At 45.8% G+C, this 14,555-nt stretch overlaps 1 long non-coding RNA gene across 2 annotated transcripts in view; it reads right to left on the bottom strand.

Moving 5' to 3' along the window:
* LOC143831370 (uncharacterized) overlaps positions 1-14,555 on the bottom strand; it is a 104,781-nt gene that overhangs the window by 81,280 nt on the left and 8,946 nt on the right. For both annotated transcript variants that reach the window (XR_013228852.1, XR_013228853.1), the window contains exons 2-3: positions 12,421-12,681; positions 4,537-4,709 (exon numbers count right to left, since the gene is read on the bottom strand). This is a non-coding gene — a long non-coding RNA (uncharacterized LOC143831370). The remainder of the gene's footprint in view (positions 1-4,536; positions 4,710-12,420; positions 12,682-14,555) is intronic.

The raw sequence follows: 14,555 nt of genomic DNA, 5'->3' as shown, positions 1-14,555 counted from the left end.
ATATTTGTATACCGCCCTCCCTTTCTAACAAGGCCTCTCCTACTTATGCTAGCAAAGGAGTTTGGGAGGTGAAAACTGGCAGGCAGACTGATAAACACATGAAACATTATTACAAAAGAATTACAAACCTGATTATTTTTCGGTGTTTCTGCATTATGGCTTCTTGTGAAGAAGAAGAAGAAGAAGAAGAAGAAGAAGAAGAAGAAGAAGAAGAAGACAACAACAGCATTCCAGGAATCCTGGTCATGCCACAGACCCTTGATGCACAGGCTGGTCTATCTCTGAATCATTCCTTAATACCACACCTCCTTGTAAACACAGAGGTCTTCCTCCTTGCTCCATGTTCTAATGTCTATATTGACACAAGTGCTGAACCTGAGATCTTTTCATGCAAAGGAGATGGCATTCTTCTCTAGTTTTGTAACCCAGTTTTATTGTGTGCTCTGTTCTGGAGCAGTAAATGGTTATTATTGCATGGTTGTTAATTGTGTAACCTGGCTCGAAAGAAAGGCAGACTTTAAATGGAGGGGGGTGTTTTTAGAAAGGGGGAAAGAGATGTGGGAACTGGGAAGGCCCTCATTTTAGACGCCTGTGATTTGTAGGGGAGTCCATTTACTTGCCCTGGGCCTGCATCAGTTACTGGATGTCTTTCATTGTTTTGAAATCCAGTTTATTGGATCGTTGTTCTGTAATTGTGAAATCTACTTTAAGAAACATATTATGCCTGTGTCTTTGTTTCATCATTCCTTCATTGCATAATCTGTTCATGTTGTGTGTTATGCTGTCTTGATTTTATTGTCTTTCACACATCTGTCATCCACCTTGAACCTCCACAAGGCAGGGGTTGCCAGCTCTGAGCTCAAAAGTCCTGGAGATTTGGGATCGAAGAAAATTGGGGAGAGGGGGGAGGATTGGTACTTGTAGGGAAAGAATATTTGTAAACCCACACCAAGTTTCAGGTCAAATTTCCTCCAAGGGATATCACTACAGTTTCTCAGTAGAATGTTACTTTCCCATCTGAAAATTTGACTTGATTGGCTCTTTGTTGGACTTGGTGTGGCCATTTTCTTCTTTCAGTGGCACTGATTTGGGGTTGAGCCAGGGAGGGATCTCATTAGAGTATAATACCATAGAGTTCAGGCTTCTAGAATCATAGAATCATAGAGTTGGAAGGGACCTTATGGGTCATCTAGTCCAACCCCCCTGCACTATGCAGAACACTCAGTCCTATCGTTCATCCACTGTTACCTGCCACCCCCTTAAGCCTTCACAGAATCAGCCTCTCTGTCAGATGGCTATCCAGCCTCTGGTTAAAAATTTCCAAAGATGGAGAACCCACCACCTCCCAAGGAAGCCTGTTCCACTGAGAAACCGCTCTAACTGTCAGGAACTTCTTCCTGATGTTTAGATGGAATTATAAAGAAAATTATGAAGTAAATAAATCCATAAATACTGGCATGCTGTGATTGCCAACCTCCAGGTGGGACCTGAAGTTCTCCTGGAATTACCACTGATCTTCAGACTACAGAGATCAGTTTCCCTAGAGGAAATGACGGCTCAGATGATTCTATGAGTTTCCTCCCTTTACTGGAGTTGTGAAGCAGTGCCTGGTCACCAGCAGGAGGTCTGTGTGTGGGACCAGGGAGAACTGATCCTGGCTGCGTCATCATATCAGTTCTGGTAAAAAAAAAAACCCAGAGGTGACATACAGTTTGACCATAGAGTTTCCAGGGATTCCTAGAGCTACCTTATGTCACTTCAGGTTTTTTATAAGCAACATGACCTTGGAGCTGGCAGTGCGGTAGGGAGTATCCCCCCCCCCCACCTGCTGCAATTCAGAGTGGTTAAGGGCAAAGGACCAGGACAGACCTTCAGCCATGGGCAATGGACCTGCCTGCCCCAGCCTGGCGAAGGAGGAGGTGCACAGGGGCGCCAGAGCTCTTGGGAGGGGAGTGAGGGGGGATCTCCTCTCTGCCTCTGCCCGCCTCCTCCAGCCCCAACGCAGGCTCTGCGGCCTGCTCAGGGGCTGGAAGAGGCGCACGGAGCTGTTTGGGGGGATGGGAGGGAGGGGGATCTCCCTGCCACCTCTGCCCCCCTTCTCCATGCTGACGCCCATTGTCTGCCCTACAACGGGCTTTCACACTAGTTTAAATTATAAAAAAGAAGAACTGTTTTTTGGTTCTCCACTTTTTGCTTCCCTAAGTAGTCTCAGAGCGGCTTACAATCGCCTACCCTTCCTCTCCCCACAACAGGCACCCTGTGAGGGAGGTGGGGCTGAGAGAGCTCTGAGAGAACTGGGACTGACCCAAGGTCACCCAGCTGGCTGCATGCGGGAGATGAGTGGGGGATGAAACCCAGTTCTCACAATTACAGACCGCCGCTCTTAAGCACCACACCACACTGGCTCTCTAAAGAAAGCTTCCCCTGAGCAAATAATCTTCTTGTATCTTTTCCTAATAAAGTGGAAAAGGGCACGCCGACCTTCTTTGTCCCTGAATAATTTTTTTGAAAAACTGAAATGGATTTGGGCAGGAGACACGTAGCATTATTTCTCAATATCAGTACTTCATGCCTTTTCTTTTTACTGAATGTGTCTGGTTGGCCAGGAGCCATTAAGACCTAAGCTTGGCACCGTTTTAAAAAGTTTAAGTTCGGCAAGGCCTTTGTGGAACCCTTTTGCTATCAGTCTCCTTTCCTTCCAAGAGTGTCTCTCCACAACCAAACTCCTAGAAAGCAGCCAATTCCTGCCAGCCTCGGTCCTTTCCCTGCTGCCTGCAAAACAGAAAATTACCACCGTCTTCCACAGGGAGGTGCCGACCGCAAGTGATCTGGCTACGCCACTCTGGTTCGGTGAAGGTTTATCTTCTTTATGGGCTAGACGGCTCTGAGCTAGGGTTGCCACAGCAACCAGATGTTCGGAGGTTTGAGAAGGCAAGGGAGGAGGTGGAAGAAAGAGAGAGGAAGCTTTTCAAAGCCAGCCAAGCCCTCTGCTTGACAAAAAATGAGTAATGCATGAATAGGAGCAGCAGCATTCACAAACGTGGTCCCTGACTTTGAACGCAAAATAGCCGGCACTGAGAATCAACCAGTGCAGTTTAGTTCAAAGATATTTTGAGATGCTTTTCTCACAACTGATCAGAAAATAACTATCCCAGCCTGAAGGGGGGCCTTCAGTGGTCACCTGATCTGCAGGAATGAGCCAGTGAAGCTTCCCTCTGGATGAAAGCAGGATAAGCCTAATCTTTTGCAAATGCCTGCAGATCTAAGTGGCTGCTAAAGGCTCAATAGTTGATAAAAAGCATGGATCGTTTTGACTTTGGGATCAGGTTGCCGTCTTTCTTCACTAGCTCTGCTTCTGGACTTTAATATGCAGCAATTAAGGAAGTGAAACATTTGGGCTGGATTCAATGATAGCATGCTGGCAGTCTTTAAGCAAAGGTTGGATACACACTTTTCTTGGATGCTTTGGGCTGATCCTGTGTTGAGCAGGGGGTTGGACTAGATGGCCTGTATGGCCCCTTCCAACTCTATGATTCTATGATTCTATGCTGGGCTCTGGTGAAAGGCACAGGAGGAGGGGTTGGGGGAAAAAATGGCAAAACCTGACTTCTGGCAAGAAATCATGGGCGGACCAGCCACTAAACTTACACAGGGACATTTCCCAGCTGGCCATGCAAACAGCTCCAAGCTCCCCAGTTCTCTCTCCCATGCAGCTTCCACCTGAGGGAAGGATGCACTGGGTGAGCTAATGCCTGTAGCTTCACATGAGCCACTTAGTCTTGCATGCTCCAAAGCTCAGTCTGCTCATGCATGACAGCTTCTACTTCAGGTGTCCTCAATATGGTTCTGGGAAATGGGCAGGGCCAGATGCAGCTTTTAGCCATCAGGGCTCCTGACTGGTCACTGGGGAATGGACTGACTGGCTGTGCAGATTTTCAAAGACATTGCTTTGGGAGTAGCACAAAGACCTTCACCCTGAAACTAAAGGGAAGCTGGCTATGCCTCCCATAGAAACTACTTTGTGGTAGCCATTTTGTGGCTGCACTAAGGCTGACAGATCCAAGTTGTGAAATACCTGAGGGGGTTAGGGGTAGAGCCTGAGGAGGGCAGGGTCTGGGGAGGGATTAAATGGGGCATAATACTATAGAGTCCAAATTCCAAAGCATCCGTTTTCTCCATTTGAAATGATCTCCCACTGTTACAACTGATCTCCAGCCACCGCCTGGAGATTGGCAACCACAGCATCACCACACTGTATCAGCATTCCAGTGGTGCCCATAGGCTCAAACAGTTTGGGCACCCTTGCTGTACATACACTGGCCTTGCAAGCATCCCATCCTTGGACTGCTCACCTCCAGGTGACAGAGATCAGTTCCCCTAGAGAAAATGACCACTTGGGAGGGTGGTCCCTCCCATAGTATTATAGTGCACTGAGGTCCCTTCCCATCCCAAATCCCAACCAGTCCTGGCTCCACCCCCAAAGTCTCCAGGTATTTCCCAACCCAGAGCTGGCAGCCCTAACTGTCACACACCAACCTTATTCTTGCGGCAATAGAATGTGCAAATCCCATCCATGCAGAGTTTGGTGTATTGCTCAAGGGCCTTTGTGCAGTAGACTCAGGAAAATACACCCACACTGGAAGACAGGAGGCGGGCAGACAGTGGTTATCTTCGGGGCTTTCCTGAATACCAGGGCTCCGTTCTGCTACCTTCAAAGAAACAATTAAAAACAAGTGAGAGCATTAGCAAAAGGCTGTCTTTCACATATCAACTACATTTGGTGACAAGATCTCCAGGATAAGAAGCCCCATCTGTCCTGAAGAGGTCTATGTTTCAAGCTCATACCTTGAATAAAAACTTGTTGGTCCTAAAGGTGCCACTGGGTTATAATTTGTTCTACTTGCCATTGTAATGCACTTTGATGACTTCTAATGGCTATCTTTAATTCTTTGCATCTGCTTAATACAGTGGTTCTCAACCTGGGGGTCAGGAGAAGAAGAAGAAGAAGAGTTGGTTCTTATATGCCGCTTTTCCCTACCCGAAGGAGGCTCAAAGTGGCTTACAGTCACCTTCCCTTTCCTCTCCCCACAACAGACACCCTGTGAGGTGGGTGAGGCTGAGAGAGCCCTGATATCACTGCCCGGTCAAAACAGTTTTATCAGTGCTGTGGCGAGCCCAAGGTCACCCAGCTGGTTGCATGTGGGGGAGTGCAGAATCGAACCCGGCATGCCAGATTAGAAGTCCGCACTCCTAACCACTACACCAAACTGGCTCTCGAACGACCCTCTCAGAGGGGTCGCAGCAGGGCAAGCAGCCCTTCTTTCCAAGGGGGTCCCAAAGTGGCCAACATTGCTCCCCTTCCATTTCATCCACACAACAGCCTTGCAGGGTAAGTCAAGAGAGTGTTTGTCTATCTGGAGCAGTGAGATCACCATGGTGGGACAAGCAGAAGAACTGAACTGAGAAACCCCAGGAAAAAAACAATTTATATACAATCATGAACAATGGGTCTTCACGCCATTGGTCAATTTCGGTTTAATTTCTGTGAAAGAACACTGGCATCATTTTATGGTTGGGGGTCACCACAACACGAGGAACTGTATTAAAGGGTCGCGGCATTAGGAAGGTTGAGAACCACTGGGTTAATAGGAAGGCCTTTCTCCCCATGATTGTGGAAAATATGCAAGTATCATGCAAAAAGTAAATATTAGCCACTGTGCAATACTCTCCCAAAAGCAAAATATCTCAACTGTAGAGAAGGAGACAATATTCCTGCTGCAAAGTATTGCTGGGGGTGGTGGGGGAGGAGTGTTGCATTCATGTGCCACATCACTCTTTGGCAAGCAATCCAATTGTTCCTGTCGATAACTCGACACACAACACAAGATCACAATTAGTCAAGGGCCATTCAAACAGCCCAAGTCAAGTCAAATAGGAACCAGAAATACTAAGGGAGAGGGGCAAACACATTGTTGGTCCAGAATAAAAAATCTCAGAAACCACCTTTGCCAAGTTCTTCAAGCCAGAGCTGACCCTTGTTTACATGATTTGCATCAAAACAGGGCTTGCAGGAGTCAAGTTCCCATCTTATAACTTGTACCTCCCTGGTCGCAGGCAGACGGAGACAGAAAGGAAATGAAAGGATCTCTCGCACGTTCCTCACCCACCCCAGCCTCTCAGGAAATTGCGGATTCAGTCCACGCGTTACCTCCCTCGCCCTGAGCTCTGGTGCCGGCATGCGAGCTGGGCCCGTGGGTTGCCATGGCAACAGAAGAGACCGGCTGGGGTCTCTGTTTCCAATTTAATATCCAATAAGCCTTAATGTGCAGTTTATGAAACATGTTGAGGGAAAGGAGAGGGGGTGGACCCGGATCCTAGAGACTGAACTGCAGGATAAGACGTTTCACTGAGGCAGGTGGCAGCGGCAGAGATCTGAAACAGAACCTCTACTGACTGTGCGCACCGTGATTTTGAGATTCCTAGCATGGCTTTGGGCATTGGGTTACTGCAAAGGAGACTGGCAAGGTCTATATTGTGCGACTATCAGGCTTATACATTCCCCTACAGCAGTGGTTCTCCACCTTCCTATTGCCGTGACCCTTTAATACAGTTCCTCATGTTGTGGTGACCCCCAACCATAAAATTATGCCAGGGTTCTTTCACAGAAATTAAACTGAAACTGACCAATGGCGTGAAGATCATGATTGGTTATAAATTGGGTTTTTTCCAGGGTTTCTCAGTTCAGTTCTGCCTCTTGTCCCGCCGAGCTGTGCCGCCACCTGGAGCGCCTGGCCGGAGACCGTGCTGCGCTGGAGGCACTGCTGGAGCGGCTGGTGGCCAAGCATGAGCACCTGCAGGAGGAGCGTCAATAGTGACAGTGCCCTCCACGGCCAAGCTGCTCACCCTGTGAAAGGGTTATTCGACCCCCAAAGGGGTCCCAATGCCCAGGTTGAGAACCACTGCCCTACAGGAAGGGGTACAATCTGCCCCACTATCAGGTGCTGATGCATTGCCATATGTGCATGCTATGTCATAGGGTGGGGGGGGCTCCAGGTGGGACCTGGGGATTCCCTGGAATTATAACTCACCTCCAGACTAAAGAGAGCAGTTATCCTGGAGAAGTTGGTGCTTTGGAGTGTGGACTCTATGGAATGGTACCCAGTAAGGTCCCTGGCCTCCCCAGGCTCCATCCCCAGATCTCCAGGAATTTCCCAACCTGAATCAAGCAAAGAAAAATTATCTCGTCTTGGTGGCAAGGAGGGAGAACCTGGGAACCCTATGCTGAAGTCCCTCCCCTCCTTAAACCCAACCCTTCTCAGGCTCCACCTCCAAAACATCCAGGTACTTCCCAATCCAGGGGAACTGATCTGTATAGTCTGAAGATGACCTCCCCAGATCCAAGATGGAGGCAAGCATCCCAAAGGCTGGCATCCCTATGCCAGCAACTTCTGGGCAACTGTCTAGCATTTGGGCAAAACCTTTATGGTAAAAACAGATTCCACCATTGAGTTTTTGCCCAAATACCAAAATGTTGCTCGGTAGTCACTGGTGTGATAACATCACTTTTTGTGTGATGCTGAAAACATGGCCTGGGCCTTCCTATTTCGACTGGGAAGTCCCCCCACCAACCAGCTGATCTGTTGTTGGGGCACAGGTCCTGGGAGCAGGGGACATCAGTTACAGGATTAACCCAGTCATAACATCATGCTGCTGTAGAATTCAGTGGAAAGTCTAAGGTTTAACCACCGAGCATACTCCTAGAGCGACATGACATCACTTCCAGGTTTGCCTCAGAAATGATGTCATGCCATTGATGCAATGACAATCATTTCTGAATCCTTCCCCTGCCACCCAGTGAGGGAGGGGTCAGGGAGTTGCTGGTGGGAGGTCTCCCTAATAGCTACCTGTAGTTGAAAGGAAGACTGCTAGAATAGACCAGGGCATAAAGAGGATGAGCCATAAAGGACAGTAGGGTGGACTTGAAAACTTTCTGCTCAACATTGCACTGCAAAACAAATGCCATGACTCAAGTCCTGATCACTGATGGGTAAAACCCACAGATGCAGAATGTCAGGACGCAAATTCAGAGTATGTTCAGAATACACCAGCAAATCAGAACTGCAGAATCAGTAATATCAAGGCTCTCTCAGCCTCATCTCCTTTGCAGGGTGTCTGTTGTGGGGAGAGGAAAGGGAAGGTGATTGTAAGCCGCTTTGAGACTCCTTCAGATAGTGAAAAGTGCCATAAAAGAACAAACTCTTCTTCTTCTTCTTCTTCTCCTTCTTCTTCATGGTAAATGGACCTGTATGCGAATTAGGACACAGCAGAAAAGGGCTTACAGATAAAAATCACATCTACAAATTCCTGCAGGTCTATGGGTATAAAATCAGAATGCCCACTCTCATTAAAGTTTAACAGCCACACTGGCTTAAATCGAAGGTCTTTGTCTTCAGATCCAGACTGTCAATCAATACCGTATACATTACTGACAGCATATATGTACCACTAATTTATGTAATAGCAATACGCTACTTTATTATTTTCTATCCTTTTCTTATTTGCACAGATTAGATATGTGCAAATAAATGATATTTGATTTATTTTAGTCTTAATTTTTTAATGCTTTAGTTTTATTTTCATTATAATTAGATTGGGGCATTTCTTTTTAAATGGGAAACGTTGCAGTTTTTCCAAGTTCTCATTTACTGTACGAGGATGGCCAGGACTGTGCTAACAATCTCAGGAGCTGTGGGGATGGGGCGGGCAAGCTTCAAATAAGAATTCCCCCAGTTTCTATGGTAACGATTGTAGAGCTTGGAAACATTCCTAGAGCGGCAAGGACACACCAACCAGAAATGCTGTTTCCATGTCAGCAACATCATTTTCCCTCTCCTATTTTTCCCCATTGTGAGAGTGGATGAGACAAAAGCAGGTGAGAACCAGAAAAGTGTTGTCTTCCACAGTGCATGACCACCTGGTAAGCCTAGGCCCAGTCTACACACAATAGATAATGCACTTTCAATGCACTTTAGAAGTAGATTTTCCTGTTCTGCACAGGAAAATCCAGCTGCCAAAGCACATTGAAAGTGCATTATCCTATGTGTGCAGACTAGGCCCTAGACTTGGTTTTCTCAACCAGGGTTTTGTGAACAATTTACTGGTCTCAGTTGATTCCAGCAAGTGTTAATCTCTGCCTCTCTTTCCCCACCAACAACCTCATCTACTGCTCTTGCTTTCAAAAGGTTTAGCCTCCAAGCAAGATGTCTGTCACTGCCGAGCTGCCAGGCCCATCTAAAAGTACAGCATAATATAGAAACAGACTGATTACTTATATAGAATTAAGAAATCCCTCCTTTAGCTATTGGAAGAGTACAATAATGGAGGGAGGGATGGACAGTCCTCTTGTGGACAGTCCTCTTCAGTGGGAATGCCTGCTAACTTTTTTGGCTGGAGGATGATTCTGTCAGTTTAGCTGCTGGTTTATTCTTGCTGCCCTGTTCATATCCCATTCCTTGCCTTGCGTAACTGTGCAAAGCAGGCAATAAGTACCATTTTATACAGCAGGGGTGTCCATGGTCACCATGGTATCTACTGCCATCTTTCTTGGTGGTCACCAAGTTCTTTTAGAAAATGGGGCCAGTAAGGCTTTTGCCCAGCAAGTCTTCTGATTGGCCATGAATGTCCTTGGTTGTACAGATTTTTTTAAAGTTGTTTTGGCAGCCACTACCACCACAACACAAAGATCTCCACTACATGACTAAAACAGTGTGCAAGAAAATATTTTTATTGGTTTAATGGTTTTCAAATGGTTTTCAAAGGCACCGTATTAAACAGAGCTTCTGCTTGAAATGTTGAAGCATTACTATCAAGACTGCTCTCCCGAACATTATGCTGTTGGCTCCACTTCTTCTGACAGCCATTTTGTAGCTGCACCCATGCGCCAAAATGCAACAGGTATCCGCAGGATCCAAAAAATTAGAGACCCCTGATTTATAAATTACGGGGAATGTGAAATGCTGATATTCTGAGCAATCAGACTGGTTATAAGAAAAATAGTCAAGGCAGAATTTTGTTCAGTTTTTGATCAGTTAATTTCTGAACGCACATCCCTAATAGCTTGGTGTAGTGGTTAGGAGTGCGGACTTCTAATCTGGTGAACCAGGTTTGATTATGTGCTGCCCCACATGCAGCCAGCTGGGTGACCTTGGGCTCGCCACAACACTGATGAAGCTGTTCTGACCAAGCAATAATGGCAGGACTCTCTCAGCCTCACCCACCTCACAGGGTGTCTGTGGTGGGGAGAGGAAAGGGAAGGTGACTGTAAGCCACTTTGAGACTCCTTCGTGTAGAGAAAAGTGGCATATAAGAACCAACTCTTCTTCTTCTTCTAATATTCCAACTAACATGGTGATTTTTGGGATGCTGTATGTTGAGGTTTCCATGGAGCTGGTTACAGAAGCTCCAAGACACTCTTGACTGGTCCCAATTAATTTGGACCCATAACACAGGTAAATATGCTTGTGGGTTATTCGTCCTCCCATAGTCATTATCCCTATGCCTTTATCAACAGTGAATTACATCTGCCATGACATCCCCCGATTCCGACCAGCGTTATGAAAACCGCCCGCTTTGTGCCTCAAAATACATTTATCCCGGGCGATGGAGTTTAGAGCATGCACATAAAATGATTAATTTATATGCTTAGAGCAAATACATTCAATATTTATGCGTCTAGTAACTGTAATTGTATAGAAGCCAGCTTAATTATAATAAATAAATGTTACTTATTATTACGGTTATTCTCAGGACTCTGGGGTGCGATTAAAGCAGGCAACAAATGTGGATTTGTGGGTAGTTTCTTAAGGGAGAAAGGCACATTTTTGTGGCTTGTTTTACATTTAAATTGGGGAAGCAGAAAGGCTGGTTCCCCCCAAATTGTTTTCACAGGGAGAAGTTTTCTTCACCACAGCACTTTGATGGTAGCACAACTCAATATTCACCATTTGTGACTGTGGAACCTGATCTCTGATCAAGCCATGGTCAGCTCAGTTTCTGTGGGAATGGATCTGCCGATTCCACCTTGGGAAATGTCTGGAGAGAGTGCCTGGAGTGGCAAGTATTGGGATGATTGTTTAGGGCAGAGAAGGAGCTCCTTAAGAGATCCATGGATCTCTTGATTCCCACGCATTAAACCAGCCTCTTTCAGCCTTTTAACCATGGAGGAACCCCTGAAATAATGTTTCAGGCTTTGAGGAGCCCCGAAAGTGATGTCAGCTGGTCACGCCTCCCTGCCACACCCCCGGAAGTGCCATGTCACTGGAAGTGACATCATCACCCGCATTAACAGGAAGGTTCAAGGAGAAGTGAGGGAGTGAGAAACAGGAGGCAGTCTTAAGTAGGAATGTCGGCTCTGCCCAGTCTCAGGCGTGGAAACCACGAGATAACTCACTCGTGCTTGGGAAAAGGAGCAATGAAAGTGGCTGAATCCTTACTTTGTGGCCGAATCCATTAAGGCAGGGAGGGAAAGTCCGCGGACTCCCTGCAGAGCTCCTGCAAACCCTCGGAGGTCTGCAGACCCCTGGTTGGGAATCCCTAGAACTGGGTTTGGTTCCCCATTCCTTCTCCACATGCAGCCGGCCAGGTGGCCTTGGGCCAATCACAGTTCTCTCAGGATTCTCTCAACCCCATCTACCTCACAGGGTGTCTGTCATGGGGAGAGGATAGGTATGCAATTGTAAGCCGCTTTGAAACTCCTTTGGGTAGTAAAAAGTGGTGAACAAAAAAACCTGTCTTTCTGGGGGGAGGATAAAGGTAAAGGCATCCCCTATGCAAGAACCAAGACATGTCTGACCCTTGGGGTGTCGCCCTCTAGTGTTTTCATGGCAGACTCAATACGGGGTGGTTTGCCAGTGCCTTCCCCAGTCATTACCGTTTACCCCCCCAGCAGCAAGCTGGGTACTCATTTTACCAACCTCGGAAGGATGGAAGGCTGAGTCAACCTTGAGCCGGCTGCTGGGATCGAACTCCCAGCCTCATGGACAGACAGCTTCAGACAGCATGTCGGCTGCCTTACCACCCTGCACCACAAGAGGCTCAAGGGGGAGTAGAGGTGAGTTTAATTCCCATTCATCATTGCTCCTTCTCCTTCAGTACAACTTGCAGAAACAGAGATACATTTGGCCATTTATGCACAGATGCTATTTCATGCTCATGTAGGCAGGCTACAAAATGTGGGGGTTTTGTGCAGAGAACTGGGATTCTCTTGGTACCCAGTTTTGTTCTCCTTCCCTCTCTCCCTCTTTCTTCCCCTCTTGAAGTTCTGCATACACCAAACGCTGGCCATAAATGCTTGATCTAATGAATGATGATCATAAGAAAGACGGCTTCTCGCCTTGGCAATCCACCCCAGTGTCTAATCACCTGTTCAAAATATTTGTGCTTTGCTTCTCATTTGAATTAGTCCAGGTTTAACAGCCTGTTCTTGCGTCTTGCCCTGTCCTCCGTCTGCTTGATTAACAGTCTTTTAGTGCCTAATGCTCTCTCCCATAGTGACCCTTCTGAAAGATAAACATGGCACCTGGTAACATTCATTTCCAGAAGCTAAACAGACTGTGATGCAGCGGGCACATTTGCTCCGAGCTTTGAGGGGAGGATCAGAAACATTCATTCAGTACACAGAATCTGTAAGAAACAAAATGCCATTTTAGGGCCTGATGGGGAATGCAGGAAATATGCATGATGCTGAACTCTCTCTCAACTTCCCCAATAGTACTGTTCTTATTAATATTCTTATTTTAAAACTCAGACTTTACCAAGTAGCCTTGTATTTTAATTTTCTAGTAAAAAAAAACAGAGGTTTTGACAGGGCTGAAATAATTTGCACTTTGTTTGTTTTTTGCTTGTATTTTTTAATGAAAAAATACTACATATTACAGAACTGCTATTTTTATTTTAAAAATTGAGCTGGTGTTTTACAATACAGAAAAAATGTCATATTCTAGCAATATTCTGGAAATAAGGGTGAGAGAGAAACTTATAATTTAGACTATTTCAAATACCTCATACTACATTTTGTCCAAAATTTACATATAATATCAGAACAAAATTTGAGGCCAAAGGCACCTTTAGGACCAACAAAGTTATTCAAGTTGTGAGCTTCTGTGTGCCAGCACACTTCCTCAGACAATGAAATAGGAGTCATCAGATTACAGATTCCTGTTTCATTGTCTGAGGGAATTGTGAATGCACACAAACGCTCACACCTTGAATAAAAGTTTGTTGATCTTAAAGGTGCCACTGGGCTCAAATTTCGTTCTGCCACTCCAGACCAACACCAGTTACATGCTTGAACCTAAGTTTATGAGTCAGTCATTCTCTTCTATTTCATTTTTGCTGATCAGTATAACCTAAAATTGGGCTCCATTTTCTTCTCAAGTGTAATATTGATCTATTCTGTATCAAATATGCAAGTTTTGCCACTGTACCATCATAGTCAATAATAATTTGCACTTTGGTCAGGAGAACAGGCATTGTTTTCTCCTTGATGCTTTAGTGCTGATATTTCTCACAGCTGCAGCTATCGATTTTGTAGCCACGCCCACCCCAGCATTGGGCAGCCAATCAAATTTGGTTATGTTGATCATGCAGCGACTGAGGGAGATTCTGATATCTCATAGCAGAACTTATGGTGTTCTCCAGCCAATGAGATTTGCCTGTGTGATGACATGACTTGAGGTCCAGTGAAATCAAGCAAGGTTGACCACCAGGTGAATGAATTTTACATTGTTATTAGAGTTTTTTGAAACTTGGAAAATATTTTCCAAATCTATGCATCGCTTCCAGTCAGCCCTACTGAAAAGCTTTCCTTTGTGAATGATTTTGTTATTTTCTGATCAAAGTGAAGTTCGTCGCTAGCAGAATCACATGGAAGTTCTTTTTGGACTAAAGCATTTCGGTCCACAGGTCAGGGAATGCAGCAATGAATGTGTTCTCGTACTGAAACAGTTCCCTGACCTAGTAAACTAGCACATCAGGAATTGGCTAGGCTAGAATCTTGCTTCTCGATTACACTGGTATTATTTTAGACATACTGGGAATGTTCAAAGATGAGATTTCCTCCAGCAGTCTGAAGCGAAACTGTTCAGAGAACTATACCATGTGTGGAACAGTTGCTGCTATGAATCTGGACAATAGTTTTCCAGGCTGTTGGCTTGGATAATTAACACAAGCTTGAAGTACAGAAAAAGGTACAAAATACCTGCAGAGGGAGCAGCTCCTACTGAACCAGTAATTGACCCATCTGTGAGGTGACCAGATATGGATACTCAAGGGACCAATGTGCCTTAATCAATGCCTATTAATCAGATGTACACAGAGCCCATTCCAGAACTGCCAAGTAGAGCTCATGTTCTTGGGTAGAGTTTCATTCTGCCTAGTGAAGAGTTCTGTGTAATTCAAAAACTGGCACATTGAACACAGCTATATGTACACTGAGCAATAGGTACCTCATTAACTATCCTTGTGTCTCTGGTTATTAAGGAACAGAGGTTAGACTG

The sequence above is a fragment of the Paroedura picta genome, chromosome 3 (assembly GCF_049243985.1).
Source record: "Paroedura picta isolate Pp20150507F chromosome 3, Ppicta_v3.0, whole genome shotgun sequence".
Classification (NCBI taxonomy): domain Eukaryota; kingdom Metazoa; phylum Chordata; class Lepidosauria; order Squamata; family Gekkonidae; genus Paroedura; species Paroedura picta.
The sequence above is the reverse complement of the archived record's forward strand: the minus strand, read 5'-3'. Positions and strand labels throughout refer to the sequence as shown.